This window comes from Equus przewalskii, chromosome 13 (assembly GCF_037783145.1).
Source record: "Equus przewalskii isolate Varuska chromosome 13, EquPr2, whole genome shotgun sequence".
NCBI lineage: Eukaryota > Metazoa > Chordata > Mammalia > Perissodactyla > Equidae > Equus > Equus przewalskii.
Window position 1 is genome coordinate 89,188,529 of NC_091843.1, and position 21,033 is coordinate 89,209,561.

Consider the following 21,033-nt stretch of genomic DNA (forward strand, 5'->3'; position numbering starts at 1 on the left):
AGCCAGCCTTTATGTTTTGCTCTGAGAAGAGAGAGTTGGTGAAGTGAAGTAGAAAACAGACCGGAAGTTTCCCTTTTCTGGAGCTCTGAGAGAACTCTGCCGTGGTCCTCCCCTCAGTACAGTGATTTATGGAGGAGCTGAACTTCCCGTGCAGAAGGGCAGACCCCATGGGCTGAAACACTAGCTGAGGGGACACAGGTGAGCGAGGGGAGGGGGTGCAGCCATGCTCGGGATGCTAAGGGAGGTGCCCTTGATGCCAGCGAGTGAGTGTGTGTGCATGCGGGCAGGCCTTTTCCCTTTGGAATAAATGAATTCCAAGAGGTCTCAGTTTCCGCGGGACCCATACCATCTCCCACCTCCGGGAGGAAAGTGAAGAACAGCGCTGGTCGCAGCAAGCACGTTTGAAAGTGTGGAGCATTGCTGCGCGACTATCTCCTATTAGAAAGGGCAGATGTAAGAAAACAGGGCAAAACAGAAAAAAAAAAACCCCGAAACCGAGAGGCTCATACTGGTCCCTCCTGAGTGGAGCTTCTCTCGGGCCGCCTTGTGTAAACCAGGCTCTCATTTTGCAGAACTATCTTGGCACCGACTGCGTAAGAAACCGTGAGCAATTTTGGGCAGCGCGCCCGAGGGCTGGAGCAGGAGCACTGATCTTTATGTTAACAGGCGGCGCACCTGCCGCAGAAAGCTGGGAACACAGGTTTTCTTCCCACGACGCCTTCTCCATGCAAATTAGTCCATTAGCTGGTACGTGTGTCGGTTTATTTAGGAGCATGTGTGCTGACAATTGGCTTCTGACTGTAAAATATGGTCTTGGGGGAGAAAATGATTAATTGCTTGCCGTAAAGAGTGTGTGTGTTTGATGAAAGTCGCTATTGGGGTGTGTGTCTACAAAACTAAAGGCAAATAATCCAGAAGAAATTGGAAGGTGTGGGTAAACAAAGAAGCTCATAGAGTTGTCCGGACACTCGTGCCCTCTTTCTCCCCAAGTCCCCCCAGTACATAGTCGTATATTTTAGTTGTGGGTCCTTCTAGTTGTGGCATGTGGGACGCCACCTCAGCATGGCTGGATGAGCGGTGCCATGTCTGCATCCAGGATCCGAACCGGTGAAACCCTGGGCCGCTGAAGCAGAGTGCGCAACCTTAACCACTTGCCACAGGGCCGGCCCCGCCTCGTGCCCTCTTGATGGATGTGGCGGTCACGGGAGTCTCACGTCTTTCTGAAGGCATTGTTTCCAAAAGCAGAAAAGATTTCCAACCCTCGAGGAGCCAATATTATGGTGAAACGTACTTTCTTGAAAAGAAACTGAGGCTGCAGACATCTCAAGTGATTCTTTACCATAGCAAACCCCTTTTTGTCTCTGCCTGTATCTTACTTTTAGACTGCTGTACATGGTAGGAAACTCTTCATCCCATGGGGTCACAAAGCAGAGGCCACTGGTCCCTTGCAGAAATCCAGAATAACAGACTAGAAAATATAATTTTCCAAAAATAAAATTTAGGCCATTTACAGTTCTGAACTCTGTATTTTCCCAAATAAGGATCCTGAAATAAAGAAACCAAGCAAAATGACCACGGTTTCATTATAGAAAGGGTGTTTTAATATAGAAGGCAGGAAGGACGTGATCTTGGACGAGGAGCATCTTTAAGTTGAGGAGGTGTAAGAGGAAGCTTGCTGCGCGGCCCTTGTGGTTCTCATTTTACTATGATGGACATGAGGGGACCCCTCCTTTTAATGACTTGTGTGTTGGGGGCACAGAAGACCTTTAAGCTGGGAACTGACGCTCTGCATTAGAAATACTAGCGCAGCAGCGGTGCTCAGTGTGAACTAAAGGGCGGAGAAACGGGAGCAGCGGGCGGTCTGGAGGCCGAGCCTGGATGGAGGTTTGCCAGCCCCCATCAGTGCCGAAGGCCCTGTGATAGGGGCGTACACGCATTACGTCCTTTAATTACTCTCTGTTTCCGGAGGCTGGCCATGAGGAGGCTTGTTTCAATCCACATGTGTTCCCAGGCCGTCTACACTGAGGTTCCGGAGAACGGCTGGGCTAGAACGTTTATGAGGTCGGCAGGGGGGGAGTTGGGAAAGGAGAATGTTGCTGAGATAAAGAGGGGGATGGGAAGCTGGAGAGGCAGGAGAGTCAACTCAAGACTTAAAAATAACATAGGAGAGGGCGGTGACACAAAGGCAGGAGGGTGATTCCACCGACCTGTACTGGGCGGGGAGAACCCGCATGAGGAGCAGCCTGGAGACCAGGTGGTCAGGGAATGACCTAGCATCGGGGAAGCAGATCCAGGGGTCAGTTGGCAACAGGAGTGAGCTCGCAAAGGAGTGAGGACTGGGTTAGGAGAAGTCTAGGGGGAAAGGCAAGCAGAGAGATGCAAGTAGACAGCAGTTCCAGAAGGTAGCAGGGTGATAGGTCGTCTTTTCTCTCTTTTTTTAATGGAAAGACTTGAACATTCTTTCATTCACTCAACAAACATTTATTGGATGTCTACTAAGCACCAAGGGTTGTGGTAAGTGCTGGGCATTTAAAACAAAGGAGCAGTCTGTGCTCTTAAAGAGCCCTCCGTCTGGGAACTTTTTGAGGGAGACTGGGAGGGGGCAGATAATGCTAATGTTGGGTGTTAAGAGCTCTGGGGGAGGAAAGCCTGGGGCTCTTGCTGCACAGGACAGGGAGCATTAACCTTTACTGGGGAGGGCCAGTGGTCCAGAACCACCACGGAGGTCAGTGCTGAGCTGGGCTTTGCAGGATGGTTAGGAGTTCTCCAGGTGAAGAATGGAGGGATGGCCTTGCAGGCAGAGAAAACAGTGGGTGCAAAGGAATGGAGAGATCTTAGTGAGCTGTACGGCTGGAGAGGAAAGCTCGATGGTGGAGCTAAGGCAGGAGACAGCCTATGAGTTTCAGCCTGTGCTGAGGACTTCAGATTTTAATGTGTCCGTAGGTCAAGGAGAAGCAGCCAGTTGAATAAAGATGAAGGGTGATAACTGGGGGGAAGGAAGAGAAGCTGAGAGTGATTTTGGGGAGGGGAGGAGAACGTCGAGGGGGTGGGTGGCTGGCCTGGATTCCCCCAGGACAGGAGGTGCTGTGCCATCTGGCTGGGAGGAGGAGGGGTGCGGAAGAGCCTCTCTGGGGAATCCTAGAGAGAAATAAAAGGATGCCATATTGTCCTTATTTGAGATTCATGAAGACCTGCGTCAGATATGTAACTGATTCTCACTGACACCAGCCCACGCATCTGTTGTTCTGCTTTTAAATGAAGTGCGATCTTCCTTTCCAATATCCATTTTCCATAGAGGGATCAGGTGCCAGGGGCCTGGCCGTTCTGAACGGGAGCCGAAGTGTGTTGATTACATGTTCCCTGTCCGCTTGTTGAAACTTGTTTGTATTTCACAGGGTCAACATCAACCAACAGGAAGGGCTCTTTGTGGAACACCAATTATTGCTATTGGTGGGAGGTAGTTTTTTTTTGAGGAAGAGTGGCCGTGAGCTAACATCTGTGCCCATCTTCCTCTATTTTCTATGTGGGACACCTGCCACAGCATGGCTTGATGAGCGATGCGCGCGTAGGTCCACATCCGGGATCGGAACCTGTGAACCCTGGGCCTCTGAAGCGAGCGTGAACTTAACCGCTAGGCCACCGTGCCGGCCATTGGGAGGTTTTTAATGAAGAGGAAATCAGGAAAAGTATCTAAACTCAAGGTGTATCTAAAAGTGAATTCCTACCTTTTTTTTTTTTTTTTTAATCTCAAAGAGAAGAAAGACATGGAAAAGATAGCATGGCCAGTGCAAAGAGCACTGGGCCTGGAGTCCAGAGGCCAAGGCTTTTGTCCAGTCTGTGCCATTAATAATCTGCATGACTGGGTAGGGGTTCCAGTTTGGATTGCAATTTTTCCTTTTTTTCCTTCCTCACGCATCACAACTATAGAAATATAATAAATATATTAGAAGTCTTAAGCCTTTCAAGTCTTGATTTTATAGAGACAAATAAACAATTTCCAGAAACAGTTCTGAATTCCATTCCTCCCTCTAATCTAAAAAATTAAATTGGCTAATGTACGTTTTATCAGTTCATGAAAAGTCGGGTCTGCTCCGAGATTCGCCGGTTTCTGCCTTAAGGGAAAGGGAATGATGAGCCGAGAATGTGAGAAGAGCAGCGCGCGCTGAATCAGAGTGACTTCCGTGGGAACATTCTGAAGGAACTGTAAGTAGTGAGAGAAGCATGCGCTTTGCAGAAGATGTCTGACGTTTGCTGATATAATCCACGCTGATTTTAACATGTACCTTAGGTGATTCATGACAAGGTTTCCAACAGAAGAAAATTTGTGTGAGTTCTTTCCTTCTCCCATAAAAAGAGAAGATGAAGAAAAAAAGAGGATAGTCTTTTCACGAGGATAAAAATGATTTGACTTACGCATGCTAAGCATTTTTAGTTTTTCAGGAATTAACTTTGTGGTAGACAGAATAATGCTCCCTGCTCCCCAAAACACAGCCATACCCTAACCTGGGACATGTGCTACTTTACACGGCAAAGGGACTTTGCAGATGTGGTTGAATTAAGGATCTTGAGATCAGAAATTACCCTCGATTACCCAGGTAGGCTCAATCTAGTCACAGGGTCCTTGTAAGAGGAAGGCAGGAGTGTCAGAGTCAGAGACATGGACATGTGACAACAGAAGCAGATCCCAGAGAGGCCCTCGTGGAAGGGACCCTGAGAGAAGCACATGGCCTCCAGAGGCAGAAAAATCAAGGACCGGCTTCTCCTCTTGCTCCTCTGGAAGGAGTGCAGCCTTCATCCTAGCCGCCTAAGGCCCATTTTTGGACTTCTGATCTCCGGCACTCTAAGATAATAAAGTGGTGTTGTTTTAAGCCACTATGTTTGTGGTGGCTTGTCACAGCAGCCGCAGGAGACCAACACAAACTTATCGAGTGGGCCTGCCCCTCTGGGTTATATACTCCTCCTGGGTTGCAAGCTCCTTCTGTGTGCCCTGAATTCACCCCAGATTTCCTTCTCTTGTAGCCCTGGTCACCCTCTTTGTGTGTGATTGCCCTTTTAATTATGTGTCTCCTCGTTAGACGTGAGCTCCCCCAAGGTGGAAAATTGTTCGACTCACTTTTGTGTCTCAGCTGTGGTGCAGAGCCTAGCATGGAGTGAGAACCCAACCCCTGGTTGAGTGAACCGTGAAATCAACGCCAGACGGGAATTTTCAAATAGATCCGAAGGATCCAATGGATCAAGAGGAAGTGTGCATCACTTCTTCTTGGTAAGACCTGGGTGTCACCCTCTGATGGTTCCAACCGAAGGTGAGAATGGGTTGTGAGGGCGTGTGAGGAAGCATCCTTTTATCCCCAGACTCCTTGGTTCCAGCCATTGTCTCCCCGCCTTTCTTCCCTCACACTGCGGTCTGCTGAAGGCTGGCATGAACAGTAGCTCATGTGGGTGACTGAACCTGAGCGGGCTGCGAGGCCTTCTGGGGTCACCCATCCAAGAAAGACCTTTGCCAAGTCTTGTTTGACCCACATGGCCTGCCTACTTGTTGGAAGTACTGTGTACTTATTCCTCTTCTGTGCTCTGTACTGGGTCTCTTGGGGCTTCAGAACTCCTGGAGACTCCACTTAACTTCTGCTCTCTCGCCTGAGCCTTGGGACAGGCCCTTTGGGACAAGGAGAGTCTTTCTGTTCAGACCCCGTTCGCACCTCTCTTGAACTTTTGGCTGAGCTCCTGTGAGAGCTGTCACCTCCATCGCTGGGTTCTCACTGGGGATTTTGCTTCCCACCTTCTCTCTCTGGACTTGGCAAAGCTTCTCTAGAGGCTGCACTGTCAATTCCATACTCTTGGTTGTTTCCTATCTGCAGTTCCTGGATTCCTGTGCCTCAGGATGCCTGCTCCTCACTCCTACACAAATCCTGTTTCTCCTCCATCTGGAAGCAACTATTTCACTCTTGTCCTCTCTTTTCCTCTCTATCCTGGGTGACTCTATCACAGCAGCACCATTTAGAATAGCCAAGACATAGAAATAACCCAAATGTCTGCCATTTGATGAACAGATAAACGGATAACAGATGAACAGATAAACAAAATGTGGTACATACATACAATGGGATATTATTCAGCCTTAAAAAGCGATGAAATTCTGATACACGCTACAATTTGGTTCAGCTTTGAAGACATTATACTAAGTAAAATAAGCCAGACAAAAAAGGATAAGTGTTGTATGATTTCATTTATATGAGATACCTAGTAGTCAAATTCATAGACAGCAAGTGTAATGGTGATTACCAGGCACTGGGGGAGAGACGAATGGGGAGGTATTGATTCATGGGTACAGAGTTTCAGTTTGGATTCTTTGTTCTATTTCTGTGAAAAATGTCATTGCGATTCTGATTGGGGTTGCATTGAATCTGTAGATTGCTATAGGTAATATGGACATTCTAACTATGTTAATTCTTCCAATCCCTGAGCATGGAATATCTTTCCGTTTCTTTCTGTCTTCGATTTCTTTTGTTAATGTCTTACAGTTTTCAGTGAACAGATCTTTCACCTCCTTGTTTAAATTTATTTCTAGCTATTTTATTCTTTTTGTTGCAATTATAAATGGGATTGTGTTCATGATTTCTCTTTCTGCTAGTTCATTGTTAGCGTATAGAGATGCAATTGATTTTTGTATGTTGATTTTATACCCTACAAATTTACTATGTTTGTTTATTACTTCCAGCAGTTTTTTGGTGGATTCTTTAGGGTTTTCTACATATAAAATCATGTCGGAGTTTCAGTTTGGGAAGGTGAAAAAGTTCTAGAGATGGAAGGTAGTGATGGTTGCATAACAGTGTGAATGTACTTCATGCCACTGAACTGCACACTTAAAAATGGTTAAAATAGTAAAATTGATTTATGTATATTTTACCACAATAAAAAAATTTAAAAAGATAACATGGAAATGCAGGTCTCATGGTTTCCCCACAATTCCCATTCACTTTTTGGTTAAGTGTACACATAAAAAAGTCAAATGATACACAAAAATTGTTAAAGGAGATTACCTATCAATGTGGCTCCCATTTTGTGTACCTTCCTCTTTCTAAATAATGGTGAGAAAATCTCCTTTAAACAGCACTCAAGTACACCCTCCTACTAAGTAATTTTTTCCAGTGACTTTTGCACACTAATCTAGGAAAGAAAACATGTTTAATGAGTCAAATGTGTATTTGCAAAAGTTACCAAATAGACTTGGTGACCGTGGCAACCTCTCAGAGTTGTGCTGGGTCATCCTGATTTTGCAACTTACGCACACACATTGAAGAACACTTTTTGTCCTGGGTTCCCTTCCTTCACACAGGAGGTATGTGACCTCCAGGAGCCAGGCACTCAGAAGGAGAGCTTTGATTGAACAAAGCAAGCCATCTTGATTCCTCTTGGTTCAGGTAATTTTTGTGGCTGATAGTTGTGTTGAACTTTTGAAAAAGAAATGCCACCTGCTTACCCTGGCAATGAGGGTTTGCTGTTTGGGTGGGATAAGCACAGATTTCATGGCCAGATGCCCTGAGCACTTGGCGGGCCTGGTGGTGATTTCTAGTGGGTTGTTTGCCATTCTGTGCCCGTGTGCAGTGAGCAGGCAGTGTCTACAGTGGTCCCCGTCACACTGCCCAGCCTTCCCAGGGCAGCCTGGCTGCATTCCTCATTATAATTTGGGGTGCAGGCCTGGTGAGAACGGAAGCACCTCCTCTAATGTAATTTAAAATAAAAAGAATGTTAAATGATAAGCTATGTATAAGGAACTCCAACAGGATCTGTATTCCACCCTGAAGATTAATTCAGGACTGTTTTGAAATATCAAATTGCAACTATTTCATGTTCTTTCTCCCTCCCTCCCACCTCCCCTTCTTCCTCCCTTCTTCTTTCCTCCCCATCTTCCTCTTTTCCTTCTTTCCCATGCCTTTCTTTGCTTTGTTTTGCAATGCATGCACCCTGAGTGCAGTTTTGTCTGCCTTTTGTGTCATCCAAAGCTGCCAAAACAAAATGCCAAATAAAACTCTGTCTGCCCTGCTTTGCTGTCACATCTTTAGGCAAAGATTACAGATGGCTACAAGAATATATACAGTTGTGTGCCACATAATGATGTTACAGTCAATGGTGGACTGCATGCACAATGGCGGTCCCGGAAGATTAGGGACCTACAGCCTAGGTTTGTACCACCTACGTTCATGTAAGTAAGCTGTGTTGTTCACACAATGATGAAGTTGCCTGATGCCGCATTTCTCAGAACAGATCCCTGTTGTTAAGTGCCACAAGACTGTCTTGGGAGACGTAGGAGGAGGTGTAAGGAGTTGGCACATAGATGGTCGGTAAGAGTTGTCTGAACACAGAAGAGGCAGGGAGGGTGTGGGGGTCACCTCCACCTCAGGCAATACCCCTCCTCAGCTCCCACATACAAAAGCCTCTCCTAGTGGAGAATGGTTGGGAACCCAAAAGAGAACAGGAAGTGATGTCATGCTCACTCTTCCTCCTCCTTGGTGGCTCAGTGGTGACCGGGGTATTACAGTTTCCTTGGGAGATGCCCCTCCTCCGGAGAGCCAGCCAATCACATGAGGCCAGAAGGCTGGGACGAGGGAGCTCCCTCCAGGGCTGTTGTCATCAGACCCAGAGGGAGAGGAAGGGGCCTCTGGTTTCTTTCTAGGCTGTCCGTATCACTCGGATTGGAGTGGTAGGAAGAGGACAGACACACTGTCCCTGAGTAAGGATTACATATTTGGCCCTTTCCCAATAACCCAGAAGTGGAGGCTGGGTTTGGGTGATGAAAACCCTTCCAGCAGCATTTGAAATGTGGCTCAGTATCAGCAATAGTAACAATTACAGCTAATGGGCCAGCCGAGTGCTCTCTCTGCCTCACCTCGTCTCCGCCCTGTGATGCGCTATTTCCTTCTTTTCAAACATGCGAGATAGGCACTAAGACAGGCAACACACATGGTATCTCCATTTTACGTACTGAAGCGAAAGGAAGTTGTTTGCCCAAGGACAGGCGACTAAGGGGCAGACTCCTCATTGTACGTATTTGTTGCCTCCTTTTTTCACTCTTTTTAACACTGTTGATTCTTATATTTCGCTAAGAAATCTCTCAACCCACTGCGTATGTCGGGAAACCATGTGAAACCTCGTTTGAAACCTCTCTCCTGCACTCTCTGCAGGTAGGAGAGAGAGGGAAGCTGCTTCTCTGAGCCAAAAACTTCGTGCCAGCGGAGGCAGGCCGTCCTTCCCCAGCATGCTTTAACTTTATTGGGAAGTAGGTGTGACAGTCAAAAAGAAACAATTTTGAGATGTGGTTTTCTTGAGGTAGCATGGAGATATGAAAAGTTTTTTTTTTTTTTAATGATGTTTTAGTTTGGGCAATAATAGAAGTTGAGCAATTTTGAATTCTGAATAAAAGGAAAAGCCAACATTACAGTGTTAACTGAGAACGTGAGAACAGGGAGCTCCCGGTGAGAGAGACAGTGGCAGACGGTAACTGCCAGCTGGAGGGACACCGGCTTAGAGCCCCAGGGGGATCTGGACCTCAAGTGGAAGCACTCTCTGGCTGTGCTCGCTATTTTCTGCCACTGTCCCTCATTCTCTGCTCTGTGCCCTGGGAGCCTGGCCCTTGGGGACCACCCCTCCTGGGCTCCCTTGAGCTCTGTCTTCTGGTTGGGTTTGGCCAATGGGGGGTACCAGCAAGAGCCTAGGTGGCAGGAAGAAAGAAAGGCTGGGCTATTTCTTCTCTGCTCTCTCCTTGCTTTCATGATGCGTCTCCAGAAGTTGCTATTTCTTCCTTGAAGACAGCTCCACCAGGCAGGCTCCTCTTGACAGTTCTTGTGCCAAGTGGGCTCAGGTATCACTTATTCTCCTTTGTGTCCCCTCAGCCCCAGAGGTTGTAATGGCCACAGCGGTTGCTAGTCCAAAGGTTCCTCTCCATCCCTGTGTGTGCATCTCACTCTGGCCACCGCACCTCCCTAAGAAGTCCTTTTGCTACGCCTCTCCTTTTGTTCCACCTGCGGTTGACATCTGTTTCTTGCCAGGACCTTGACTGACAGATACATCACAAACAGCAGTGCTTCTCAAATGGTATGTTCCTATGAGCCACCTGGTTCAGATGCAGATTCTGATTCAGTAGATCTGGGCAGAGGCCCAAGATTTGGCATCTCTAAGCAGCTCCTAGATGTTGCTGAGGCCTCTGTCCGTGGACCACGCTTTGAGCAGGAGGGACCAGTAGCCCTTTATTAACTGTGAGGTCATAGCTGTTGGCAAATATGGCCCAAGAAATTAAAAAATTGAGTCTAATTACAAAACTCTGTAAAACATGTAGACGTGCACTTATCCTGAAAGTCAGGAATGGGTTAATGTAAAAACAAAACAAAATAAAATGAGAAACATTCTGTTTGTCAAATTGGGCTCCCCACCCCTACCAGCTCTGTGTGTGTGTGTGTGTGTGTGTGTGTATTACATACATAGGCAATTGAGGGGTTCCCAGGTCCACCGGCTGCTGAATGGTTGTGGGCCATCTCAGAAAATCTGAGCCTGGACACAGGGACAGAAAGGGTGGTTGGAGATATAGAATAAAAGCTTGGTGTTTTCTGGTTGGCAAACTATGCCCTGTGGGCCAAATCCAGCTGGCCACATGTACTTGTAAATAAAGCTTTATTGGAGCACAGCCACACTCATTTGTGTGTGTATTGTCCATGGCTGCTTGTCTGGGCTCTATGATAACATTGCTGAGTTGTTACACAGAGACCCTCTGGCCTCGAAGTGTGAAATGTTTACTATCTGGCCATTTACAGAAAACATGTGTTGATCCCTGCCTTGGACTATCGTGCTATTGTGCAGAGTTTCTCAAGAATTAAGATCCTTGAGCAAAAGGAGTCTTAGACATCATCTTGTCTCATTTTACAGATGAGGAGATTGGATACCCACGTTGTCCCATCTGGCTTAAATCCGTATTTCTAAAAAGAAACATGGAAGAAACTGGAGGGAATTTGGAGAAGAAAACCAACAATTATTGGACACCCTTTGTGGAAAGCCACTCTCTAACGATAGAAGCTAGAAGTTAAAGGCGCGACTACGATGACCTCTAGGGTTTTAGAAAATAAGCCGACCTGTTCTCCACCTCCACGCGAGGAAGAGCTTCCCAACTGTAGGTGGGTCGGATGTTGGAGTTAGGTTTCCAATGGGGATTGGGGCCTGGTGATCTTTAAAACAGAGTCGAGACAGCTGCTTCAGACGGCTTAGGCTGAGGCTGACGAGCTTTCTGAGGCAGCACCCAACTTGTCAGTCATTTATTCACCACCAAGTAGTCCAGAGGAGGGCAGGCACCCAAGGCAGAGATAGTGCAGTCAGGCACACTGTCCCTGGTGTGTATCCCCCGATCCTCCCTGCCACCACACATGCATACGGTATTTTGTTCTCCACACCCCTGGCCACACAAAATCATCTCGAGGCTAGTCAGCTGCCAATCATTGGTGCAAGCATTTGTCATCTGGGATGAAGGGCCCTTCCAGCTTACTGATTCTGAGAGCGGAGTGATGGAGCTGTGATCACCTAAGTCCCTTTAGAAATACCTTCAGTAATAATACAGAGCATCTGTAGGTTCAGGAATCACTAAGAGCTTTTTGATTTGAGAGTAGAAAAAAACGTGCAAAATTTGGATTTGTCACAGTACATATCATGGCCAATACAGTCATTGCTAATGAAAGTCAGCTACACAACGGTTGGGTGGTTTTTTTGTGGAGGGTCTCGCTTTGGGATGCTCTAGGCTTCTGGCAGACTCGCCTCTCTCTACACTACATGGAGAAGACACAGCTCTCCTACTTCAACTATGAGCTCTGAAGAGGTAAGAACTACGTAACATTAATTTCTGTATTTGCAGCCCTTAGCACAGCCTTGCACACTGCAGGTGCAGGATGAATGTCTATTCTATTTCTTTTGGGGGGAGTAGCAGGTATGCAGTGAACTGCAGCGTTTGGTCTTTAGGATGAGCTCCCCGGTGTGCACAGGCAAGTGGGAACCCGGTGAAGGCTGGCACGGAGATGAGGCGCTCACTGTCCCTGGCCCTCCTGCCCTTCGCTCTGCATTCCCAGCTCCTCCTCATTCAGATCTGTGGACGCAGGCAGTGCTCACGCAGCACATTTCCGTCAGTTCACACTGACGTCTTGACAAGAATGCTGGAATTTATATTGAGCCTTTCATCTTTGAAGTTCAATGTTCTAAGTGGAATCTTTATGACTTCCTTGTGAGATGGGAAAGAGGTGGGGTTTGTTTTTGGATTTTTTTTTTATTGAGGTCATAACAGTTTATAACATTGTGAAATTTCAGTTGCAAATTCTTGTCAGTCACCATGTAAATGTGCCCCTTCACCCCTTGTGCCCACCCCCTACCCCCTTCCCCTCTGGTTGCCACTAAACTGTTCTCGGAAAGAAGTGTTTTAATTTTGTGTTTACAAGCAGAGGCCGAGAATGTGACAGAGACTCAGGTTCAAGGACTGGCCCTGGAGCCCTGAGTAGTCAGGGCCAAGGTGGGAATGCAGCTGGACACTTTGTAGCCCGATGTTAAAGTGGTCTTTATTTTCCTTTCCCCCGGAAAGTTGGATAAATGCAGCATGCCTTTTTCCCCCTTAGGACAGAGATGTTTGCGGGGCTTTTTTTTCCTAGCTTGTTCCAAATACATTTAGAGTCCGAGAGATACAACTCAAAGAAATCGCGGAGTCGATATTTTCTATACTCACGCGGTCTTTGGTCCAAGTGCGGGACGTAATTTGAAGCTGAGGATGTAGTCATCGCCCCCACTTTGCCCGTCAGCCTGGCTTTTCTTCCTGGCTTCCCAGCTGATGTTCTTTCCTTAAAGTAAGGATGCAGGTGTCTTTGTTACAACTCCCAGGCTCATGACGCCTTGGGGATTCCCAGCCAACCCGAGGCTCTGGGCAGATGACCTTCTCTCTGCTCATAACACAGACCCTGAAGATCGACTCAGCAGTGACGGCTGAAAACTCAAGACTTTATAGTTAAAACCTGGTGCTTATTTGGAGGACAGTGTAGAGTGCAATACAATTTAAAAACTGATGCCTGTAAATAACGGGACCTAAGGTGGTAATACAGAGCCGGTGGAGTGATGTATGTGAACGAATCGTAGCAGTTTCTTTGACACGTCTCATTAGCGTTTGTCAAGGAGTTAACAGTCTCAAAACACTTGACAGCTAATCTGTAGAGCATCCATGTAAATGACTGGAGACTCTGATCTGAACTTTGCAGAGGAGATGACTGAGAAGCTCCATGACCTGACTGGAAGCCACGGCTGAGCCGGGTTTTCGATAAAGGCCTGTTCCCTCGACAGAGAACGCTCCTCACGCTCCTCCTCTGACGTTACTTTCACTGTTACGAATAAAACAAAAGCAAGAAGAAATTTATTTAACTTTAACTGGTTTATATTTAATGCAAAATAAAACCACAGTTAATTCACATCAGAATTCATCCTTGCCTCCTGCCACGCTTGTTTGCGAAGACCAGAAGGGACGCCACTGACGCTGGGTAACTGTGGAGGTCCCCGGGCTTCTTCACCCCCTCCCATCCCGAGTCTACGGCTCCTTTGACACTCAGGTGCACTGGCTTGAGGTGAGACTTTGCTCCCAAAGTGCATCCTGTTAAAATGCCTAGAGTAGCAATAAGATCTTGAAAATATCTGTCACGACTTGCCAAAGCCAGAAAACATCGTCTGAATGACACATGTCCTCTTTGGTGTCCCCTGTGCCTTGTTATGGAGTGAAGTGGTGTAAACGTGATTTAACAGGAAGTCTTAAAATAATTCCTTCCCCTCAAAGAACTTCCTAGTCAACAGCATTTTAAATTGGTAACATAGAGATTGAAACAGATTTTTAGAAAATAAGGCATATTGAATCAAGATATACTAAACCTGGGGGCCAGCCCAGTGGCATAGTGGTTAAGTTTGTGCACTCTGCTTTGGTGGCCTGGGGTCCGCAGTTTCGGATCCTGGGTGCGGACCTACACACTGCTCACCAAGCCATGCTGAGGCGGTGTCCCACGTACAAAATAGAGGAAGACTGGCACAGTTTTTAGCTCAAGGACAATCTTCCCCAAGTGAAAAGAGGAAGGTTGGCAACAGATGTTAGCTCAGGACCAATCTTCCTCACCAAAAAAAAAAAAAAAGATATACTAAACGTATTAAGGCTTTAGATTAGTAACAATAGGTGACTATTGCCTATATTGACAAAAAGATGAAAATCTAAAACAATTTCTTGTCCTACATGTATTGCTACCTGAAGATTCTTTGAAATACTGTGCTTTAAAAAAATGTGACCATGTAGTCTTATATTGATCATGGAGACAGAATTCTGTAGAAAGATGCCGACCTTAAGAAACGAAAAATTTCTTATTTATTATTTTCTGCTGAGCCAGTTACTTTTAAAATTTCCTTCCTTTAATATCAAGGAAAATATACTCACATTAATAATTTCTGACCACATAACGAAAGCAATAAGCTAGTTAGTCCTCAAGCATCAGCCGTTGCTCCAAGAGCTTAACATGTTCCAATTATTTTTCACACGTGCCTCTGAAGAAGGGAGTGTTGTTGTCCTCATTTTGTACATGAGGAAACTGAGGCTCAGATTAAAAACACTGACAAGGTCATACAACCAGCACGTGGGGAAGTCAGGACTGCAGCCCGGGTAACCCAGCTCCAGGGCGCTAACCGCTGTTCCTACCCATCACCTAAGCAGACCCCGAGAAGGAGGCACTTGGTCCAGGGACGGGGGGTGAGGTGGGGAGTACTGAAGACCCGTCACACAGTAACAGGGAGTTTTAAGGAAGAAATTCTTAGGGAAATGAAATGGAATTGACTTCAAGTATAAAGTAACTACACCAAGAATAATGATTTGCTGCCAGAGATAACGTTTTGCCTTAAGTTTCCAATGAGGTGTGGAAGATCGGTGTTAGACTCCGTCATTAAAGCTGGGTTTGACAAGGGGAAAGGGGAGAAGGAAGAACACGGGGCATCGGCAGAATGATGCGGGCACTACTACCATGGCTTCCGAGCACTTCAGCATCTTTCCCAGATGCTCTGGTTTAATGCACGGAAGATCTCTCTAGGTCAGCGTCTCCACCTTTAACACATGTGCGCTGTATACACAGGGACAATATTTATGTTGAAGATGACTTCGAATTCTTGCATACCATACATCTCTAATGTAATAATGGGTACAGCATTTGAAGTGAGTTGTAATCACTTATTAAGAGCTTATTTTAATCATCCCTTTTTAGAAATGCAGAGATAGATTTTTCAAAGGGAAAAACCACTCTGGAGTGGAAGCTGGGTAGAGTTTGAAACGGAGCCCAGCTGATGTCTCGCTGTTCAAGTCTTATCTATCAGAGCCAGGGATGAAAGGCAGGAGACCCGTCTCCTTCCTGTTTGTTTATTTCTTGGCCTTCTTGTCCTGTCTGTGGCTTTGCCCCCAGAGCTCCTCAACTGTATTTATTTTCCATCTGCTTCCTGCTCTCCAGACAGCCCAAGACAGCCTGCTCACTGGCCAGCCGTCACAGCAGAGAGAAGTCAAGATTGTGGTGCGCAGGGAGCCCTCGGTAGCAGGCAGGGACGAGGAGCAGAAACAAAGACCCCGGCGTCATGCAGGCCTCCATTTTAGATGGGACCGAGAAACACTGTTCTCTGGGGTCAGGCAGGGCTGGATCCTCAGGAGGAGTTTTTTTTTTTTAAAGATTTTATTTTTTTCCTTTTTCTCCCCAAAGCCCCCCGGTACATAGTTGTATATTCTTTGTTGTGAGTCCTTCTAGTTGTGGCATGTGGGACGCTGCCTCAGCGTGGTTTGATGAGCAGTGCCATGTCCGCGCCCAGGATCCGAACCAACGAAACACTGGGCCACCTGCAGCGGAGCGCGCGAACTCAACTGCTCAGCCACGGGGCCAGCCCCCTCAGGAGGAGTTTTTTGATCAGGTCTATTGCTTTATTCCCTCCTCAGAGATTTTTTTAGAGTCTTTTACAGTAGACTATATCAGCTGAATCATCTCTTAAGGGTTTTTTTGTTTTGTCCTGTTGACCAGTGCTTCCAAATTTCTGGATATCACAGCCTAGGACAAAAAAAAAATTAAAATACGTGTGTGTGTGTGTGTGTGTGTGTGTAGGGGGAAGGGACAGATCACTTTAGGATTGCCACTTTTTGTTTTTGCCAAGTAAGGACATTGACAAAAGACTACCACGTCTTCTCATCTTTGTTTCATATATGAAAGGCCAGCTTAACCTCAGACAGTAGGAAGCAGGACCATCCTTCCTAAGAAACATGGTCAACAACTTTAAACCCACATACGTGTCTGGAAAGACAGATATAAAATTTTTGAATGTAAAATGATAAAGTGAAATTAAGTTAAATTTTAGTTAATCATATCACCTTTTAGATACTTGCTTTCTTATTGCAAATTTGTCAGTTTGAAGATTTATGTTCTGCAATGTGAAATGGAGCCCAAATGCCCAGCTTCTAGGAACTACATTTAAAAATCGTATTCCGTGCCAAAAATCCAGTCTCCCATAACTCTGTCAACGCAAATGGAAACTTCATTCCTGGTGCTATTTCATCGAGTTTGGAATATCCTGGGCAGAGAGGTACTTGTGGGTGCCTGAGGCTAGCGCTGGTAACACTTACACTCAACATTTGTTAAGGAGGGTGGTGTCATTGAACAGAGGGAGGACAAGCAAGGAAGACGGGTGGCAGAATTCAGTCTTGCTTTAATTGGTCTGAGCCATTAAATACTGCCTCCAACCTCGAAAACCCTACTCAGCAAAACCCAAATCCTATAGTTGGCAGGATCTGTTCTCCTAGGAAGACAGTCAGGAGACATCTGTTGTTATTCGAACATGCTCTCAGAGGGCTGCACGATCCCGCTCAGTCTGGTAAACACAAGTTTCTTTATCTTACTTCATTTGCAGCGGTTTTAGGAACCCCTGTGGTCTAATAGGTTGGCACCCAGGAAAGACGTTCTGCTGGCCCACTCCTTAACAGGGTCTAAATAATGCATGAGCCAAGAAAAATCAAGAAACAGGAGCCATCTCCCCAGCAGCTGCTCCTCCTGACCCCTCTCTGGGTCAGGGGAGGGCAGATGGTGGCAGACCAGGTGTCTGGCCAGTGGAAAGGATGTGGAGGGGTGCAGGGAGCTCTCTGTGTGAGGCAGGGGGCACAGATACAAATTCTTCTGACACGAAGGTTGCAGTTTCTATCTGCCTCCGCCCTAGACCAGGATTTGGGGATCATGGACTGAGATTTGCATGGGTTGAATTGTGTCCCCCTAAATTTCGTACATCAAGTCCTAACCCCCAGCACCTCAGAACATGACCTTATTTGGAAATAGAGTCGCTGCAGATGTAATTAGTTAAGATGAGATCATGCCCTTGACTTTGTTTTCTGGGCCTTCAAGGCCGCTCTCCTGCTCTCTGTTACCTCTGGTGCTCTGCTGGCGAGGCTACAGAATGCCTCCAGCACAGAGGGATACTCTGGGAATTGGCTTGAGAAAGGAGCGAAGAGCTCTGCCTTCCATTAGAATTCCCCTAACCCACGCAGCTCTGCCGAGAGGCACTTTTGGTGGGACTAAGGGTTACCCAGGCCAAATGCAGAACGCTGGAAATGGACTTTGAGGTCTCTTGGCAGTAGATCCTGGGAGAATACTCCAGGCATGGCATGATTAACTAGAGTAAAGTTCTTATGAGCCTAACAACAGAGATTCCAACAAATGGGAGGAGGAAGCACGCCCAGAGTCGAACCTTTCTCCTAGAAAGGGTTTCCTACGGATGCGTTAATTGGACTCCACCCAGATGCAGAGCTTATAAACTTCAAAGAGTTGGGCAAACATGTGTTGACTTCCTGAACATGCTTGGGATAGGCATCCTCGGTACCTTGTTCTCAGAAGGGCACCTCGGGCAGAAAGGCGGGTGTTTCACAGCCACAGTGGGGGGTGCTGCCAGAGTCAAGTTTCCTAAGCCGGTTTTCTTCCCTTCTTCAGGCTTTCCATTGTTCTCCTCAGCACCTGCAGTGGAAGCCACAGCAAGCCAGAGGTGAGGGCAAGAGGGGAAGAAGCAGGCAAAGTCAGAGATGGACTGCTAGACCGAGATGCAGGCTTTGCAATCGTCCAGGGGTTACCGACAGAGTCCTTCTGTCTTTCTCTGAGGTTAGCATCTTTAATTATTAAACACAGGAGCTTCATCGACATTTGGGCTCCTTGGAGACAACCGGCAATTATCTCAAATTCTGTTCCCACTGCCACCCTCCCCAACTTCAAAGGAAACTCATTACCAGGCCCCGAATTCTTCAAATTACTTTCCCATCATCTCAAATGAATCGTAGTTCATAATGAGGGTCTGATCTCGCCCTTTAGACTACTAACGAAGCTCACGGAAGACGGACTGTGAAAAAATCACTCCAAGTTGGGGTCATTATCTTTGTATTATTCTTCCCAAGAAGATTTTTTCACTGGTTTGCTAAAATTTTAGAAGATATTTTATGTACATATATTTACAAAAATAATTTGTACAAACTTCTTTTTGACTTTTATTTGCAAGTTAACATCCAAATGAGACTTCTTTTCATAATGAACTATTTTATGTCTCGCTGATGAATAATTAAAAACACATATGAAACAGGAAAGAATTTGATGAGCATGTCTCTGAGGTTGCCAGTAGAATCTAGTTGCCTTTGTTTTCTAGAAGAGCGCATTTCATGTAAGAGAGATCAAGATGTGCCCGAGACTTCAAGGCTGTGCTAGGAGTCAGACAGCCGGGTTCATTAATCTGAGCCGTGTTCCCATTTAGCTTTACCCTTGACATCCACAAAAGAAAAGAATGAAGTAAACAGAGGAGAGGCATGTAGGAACGGGCACGAAATTTTCAGGGAGCCTGTGTTTTTTTAACCAGGATGTTTTTCAATGGTTATTTACATTATTATTTCTTAAACTTTTAAATAGAAAACTAGATGATTAAAGTAGAGGGTAAGATTTTTCTGGAAGTCATCTTTATATTGATCAAAAAATAAATGCCTGAGAACATACCTGCCCTCCTGAGGTCTCTCCTCTTCTCCGCCTCTGGTTTCACGTCTTCGCAGTTGTCTGTGTCCTCAGATAGGCTTAGCAGCGGGGTATCTGTTAGCAGCTGCTCGCTGCGACCTTCAGGTTACAAAGTTGGGGGGAGAGGGTGGGGTGGGGGTGGGGGTAGAGCAAGAGTCTGCCCTCAAGAATTTAAAGGTCTATAGGCACAGATAACTATGGTGGTTTCTTCCTTGTAGGGGCCCTGTTCTTGGGTAGAGAGCAGCAGCCTGCACACACCACGGCAAAGACACGACAAAGAACTCAAGCAGAGGAGCCCAACTGGTAGAGACCAAGGCAGGGGGCAGTAAGGCGCATTTGCAACATGCCCAGACAGCATCCTCATCATTGATGTTACTGTTCTTTGAGGAAAACCAAACAGTGCAAGTGAAGGCTGCGTGTTTTCCCTTTCTGCTGAATGCTTTGGTAGGCAGAGACACACTGGCAAGTCTTTTCACTTTTAGTGGTTCCATTTTGTTTGGAGCTTATTGGTTTCCTGACCTCTCCAGTCTGAATTCAGAACACAGTACTACCTCCTTAATTGATCTTGGTGGTGGCAAAGAGCCGTTTGAATCCCCAAAGGGTCTCAATAGCAGAAGAAATGTGATTCTATGGCTATAAAGCCTACATAGTCACTCAACTAATGGCTGTAAAATGTTATCAAGGGAGAGCCTGGAGGGACCTGGAATTACCATCTTATCAAAAAGCATTGATGGGTGTTTGTATGTAGGAAATTAAAAGAAAAATCTACTACATGGCCAAATTCTATATAGATAAGAATTATTTATTTGTAAATAAGCACATTGGTTGAATGGGAGAATAAATCCAGCTAAATGGTTATATACAGTCTGCTCCTATATGAAATTTGAAAATTCCCTCTCCCACCCCAAAGTTTAGAACACATCTATTATTTTTCTCAGCAAGCCCTGTTGGGGCTCTTCGGGGTCTGCAAACTCTGCTTTCTGTCCTATTGCAGGACCTAAGACCTTAGCCCGTCTCCCTTCTCCCACCAACAATCCACGCATTCCTTTGCTCTGCTCCTCCCAACAGGGTTTGTGGAGTGGGTGTAGGTCTTACCTGTTCCTCATGTTGTTTGAAGGAAAACATACAATCCCTTGTCATTTATTGGTTTTGAAACAGATGATAATGGAAACTGTAGATGTGAGGAAATTTTAAATGTTCAGAAATATAAAGCTATTTGAATCATAACTCAAAATGCCCTGTTTTCTCAAACAGCTCTCATAAGTGCTCTAATGTTCCCTTTTCTCCCTCAAGTAATTCTGGGGGGTCCCCAGGGAAAGGTCGGCCCCCAGGGCTGCAGACCCTCTACCTCGTTCTCCCAGGTCCTGGAGTCTCTCATGCTGACCCCGGCAGGCACGGTGTGATCAAGGAGTGCAGAGCTGGGCAACCATCTAGGGTGCGAGGGGGAGAGGTAGGGGCCCATTGATCTAGAGCCTTTATTGAAACAGCTGTTTTAGAAGTAGGTGAAGGGGATAGAGAGGTAAAAATGTCCAGTTATAAGATGAATCAGTCATGTGGATGCAATGTACAGTGTAGAGAATATAGTCAATAATATTGAAATAACGTTGTATGGTGACAGATGGTACTAGACTTAGAATGGCCATCGTTTCATGATGTATAAAAATAGCAATCACTAGGTGTACATTTGGCACTCATATAATATGGTGTGTCATTTATACTTCAATAAAAAAACAGAATGTGGTCATAGAGTTCTCTCTGCCCAGGACCTAAACATGTGGCCCACGGGATTGGGCCGGGATGGAGAGAGGACCCACTGACAGTGTTGCTGCAGGCGACTCCTCCCACTGCTGTCCTTGAATACTAAGGCTTCCTTACTGTCTTCAGCCCTATTCCTGTCTCCTTCCTCTCTCAGAGTGTGGGGCCTCCCAGAGAGTGGAATTTTGCCTGG

General features: G+C 46.2%; 3 long non-coding RNA genes across 5 annotated transcripts; 2 read left to right on the top strand and 1 right to left on the bottom strand.

Annotated features, from left to right (window-relative positions):
* The first annotated feature begins 1,975 nt into the window (after nt 1–1,975).
* LOC103562310 (uncharacterized) lies at nt 1,976–13,472 on the top strand. Of its 3 annotated transcripts, none has more exons than XR_011525743.1 (6): nt 1,976–2,061; nt 4,070–4,203; nt 5,127–5,263; nt 9,888–10,089; nt 10,915–11,851; nt 11,957–13,472. It is a non-coding gene; the product is annotated as an uncharacterized lncRNA (long non-coding RNA). The 3 variants fall into 3 exon arrangements; XR_547654.2 differs by having other exon boundaries at nt 13,266–13,472; XR_011525744.1 differs by lacking the exon at nt 1,976–2,061 and having other exon boundaries at nt 3,621–4,203; nt 10,915–11,159; nt 13,266–13,472.
* Nucleotides 12,273–19,369, bottom strand: LOC139075370 (uncharacterized). The gene is made up of 3 exons (XR_011525745.1): nt 19,071–19,369; nt 17,923–18,053; nt 12,273–13,385 (listed from the first exon to the last, which is right to left on the bottom strand). It is a non-coding gene; the product is annotated as an uncharacterized lncRNA (long non-coding RNA).
* Nucleotides 18,030–19,943, top strand: LOC139075371 (uncharacterized). Its single transcript, XR_011525746.1, has 2 exons — nt 18,030–18,194; nt 19,304–19,943. It is a non-coding gene; the product is annotated as an uncharacterized lncRNA (long non-coding RNA).
* Nucleotides 19,944–21,033: the final 1,090 nt, after the last annotated feature.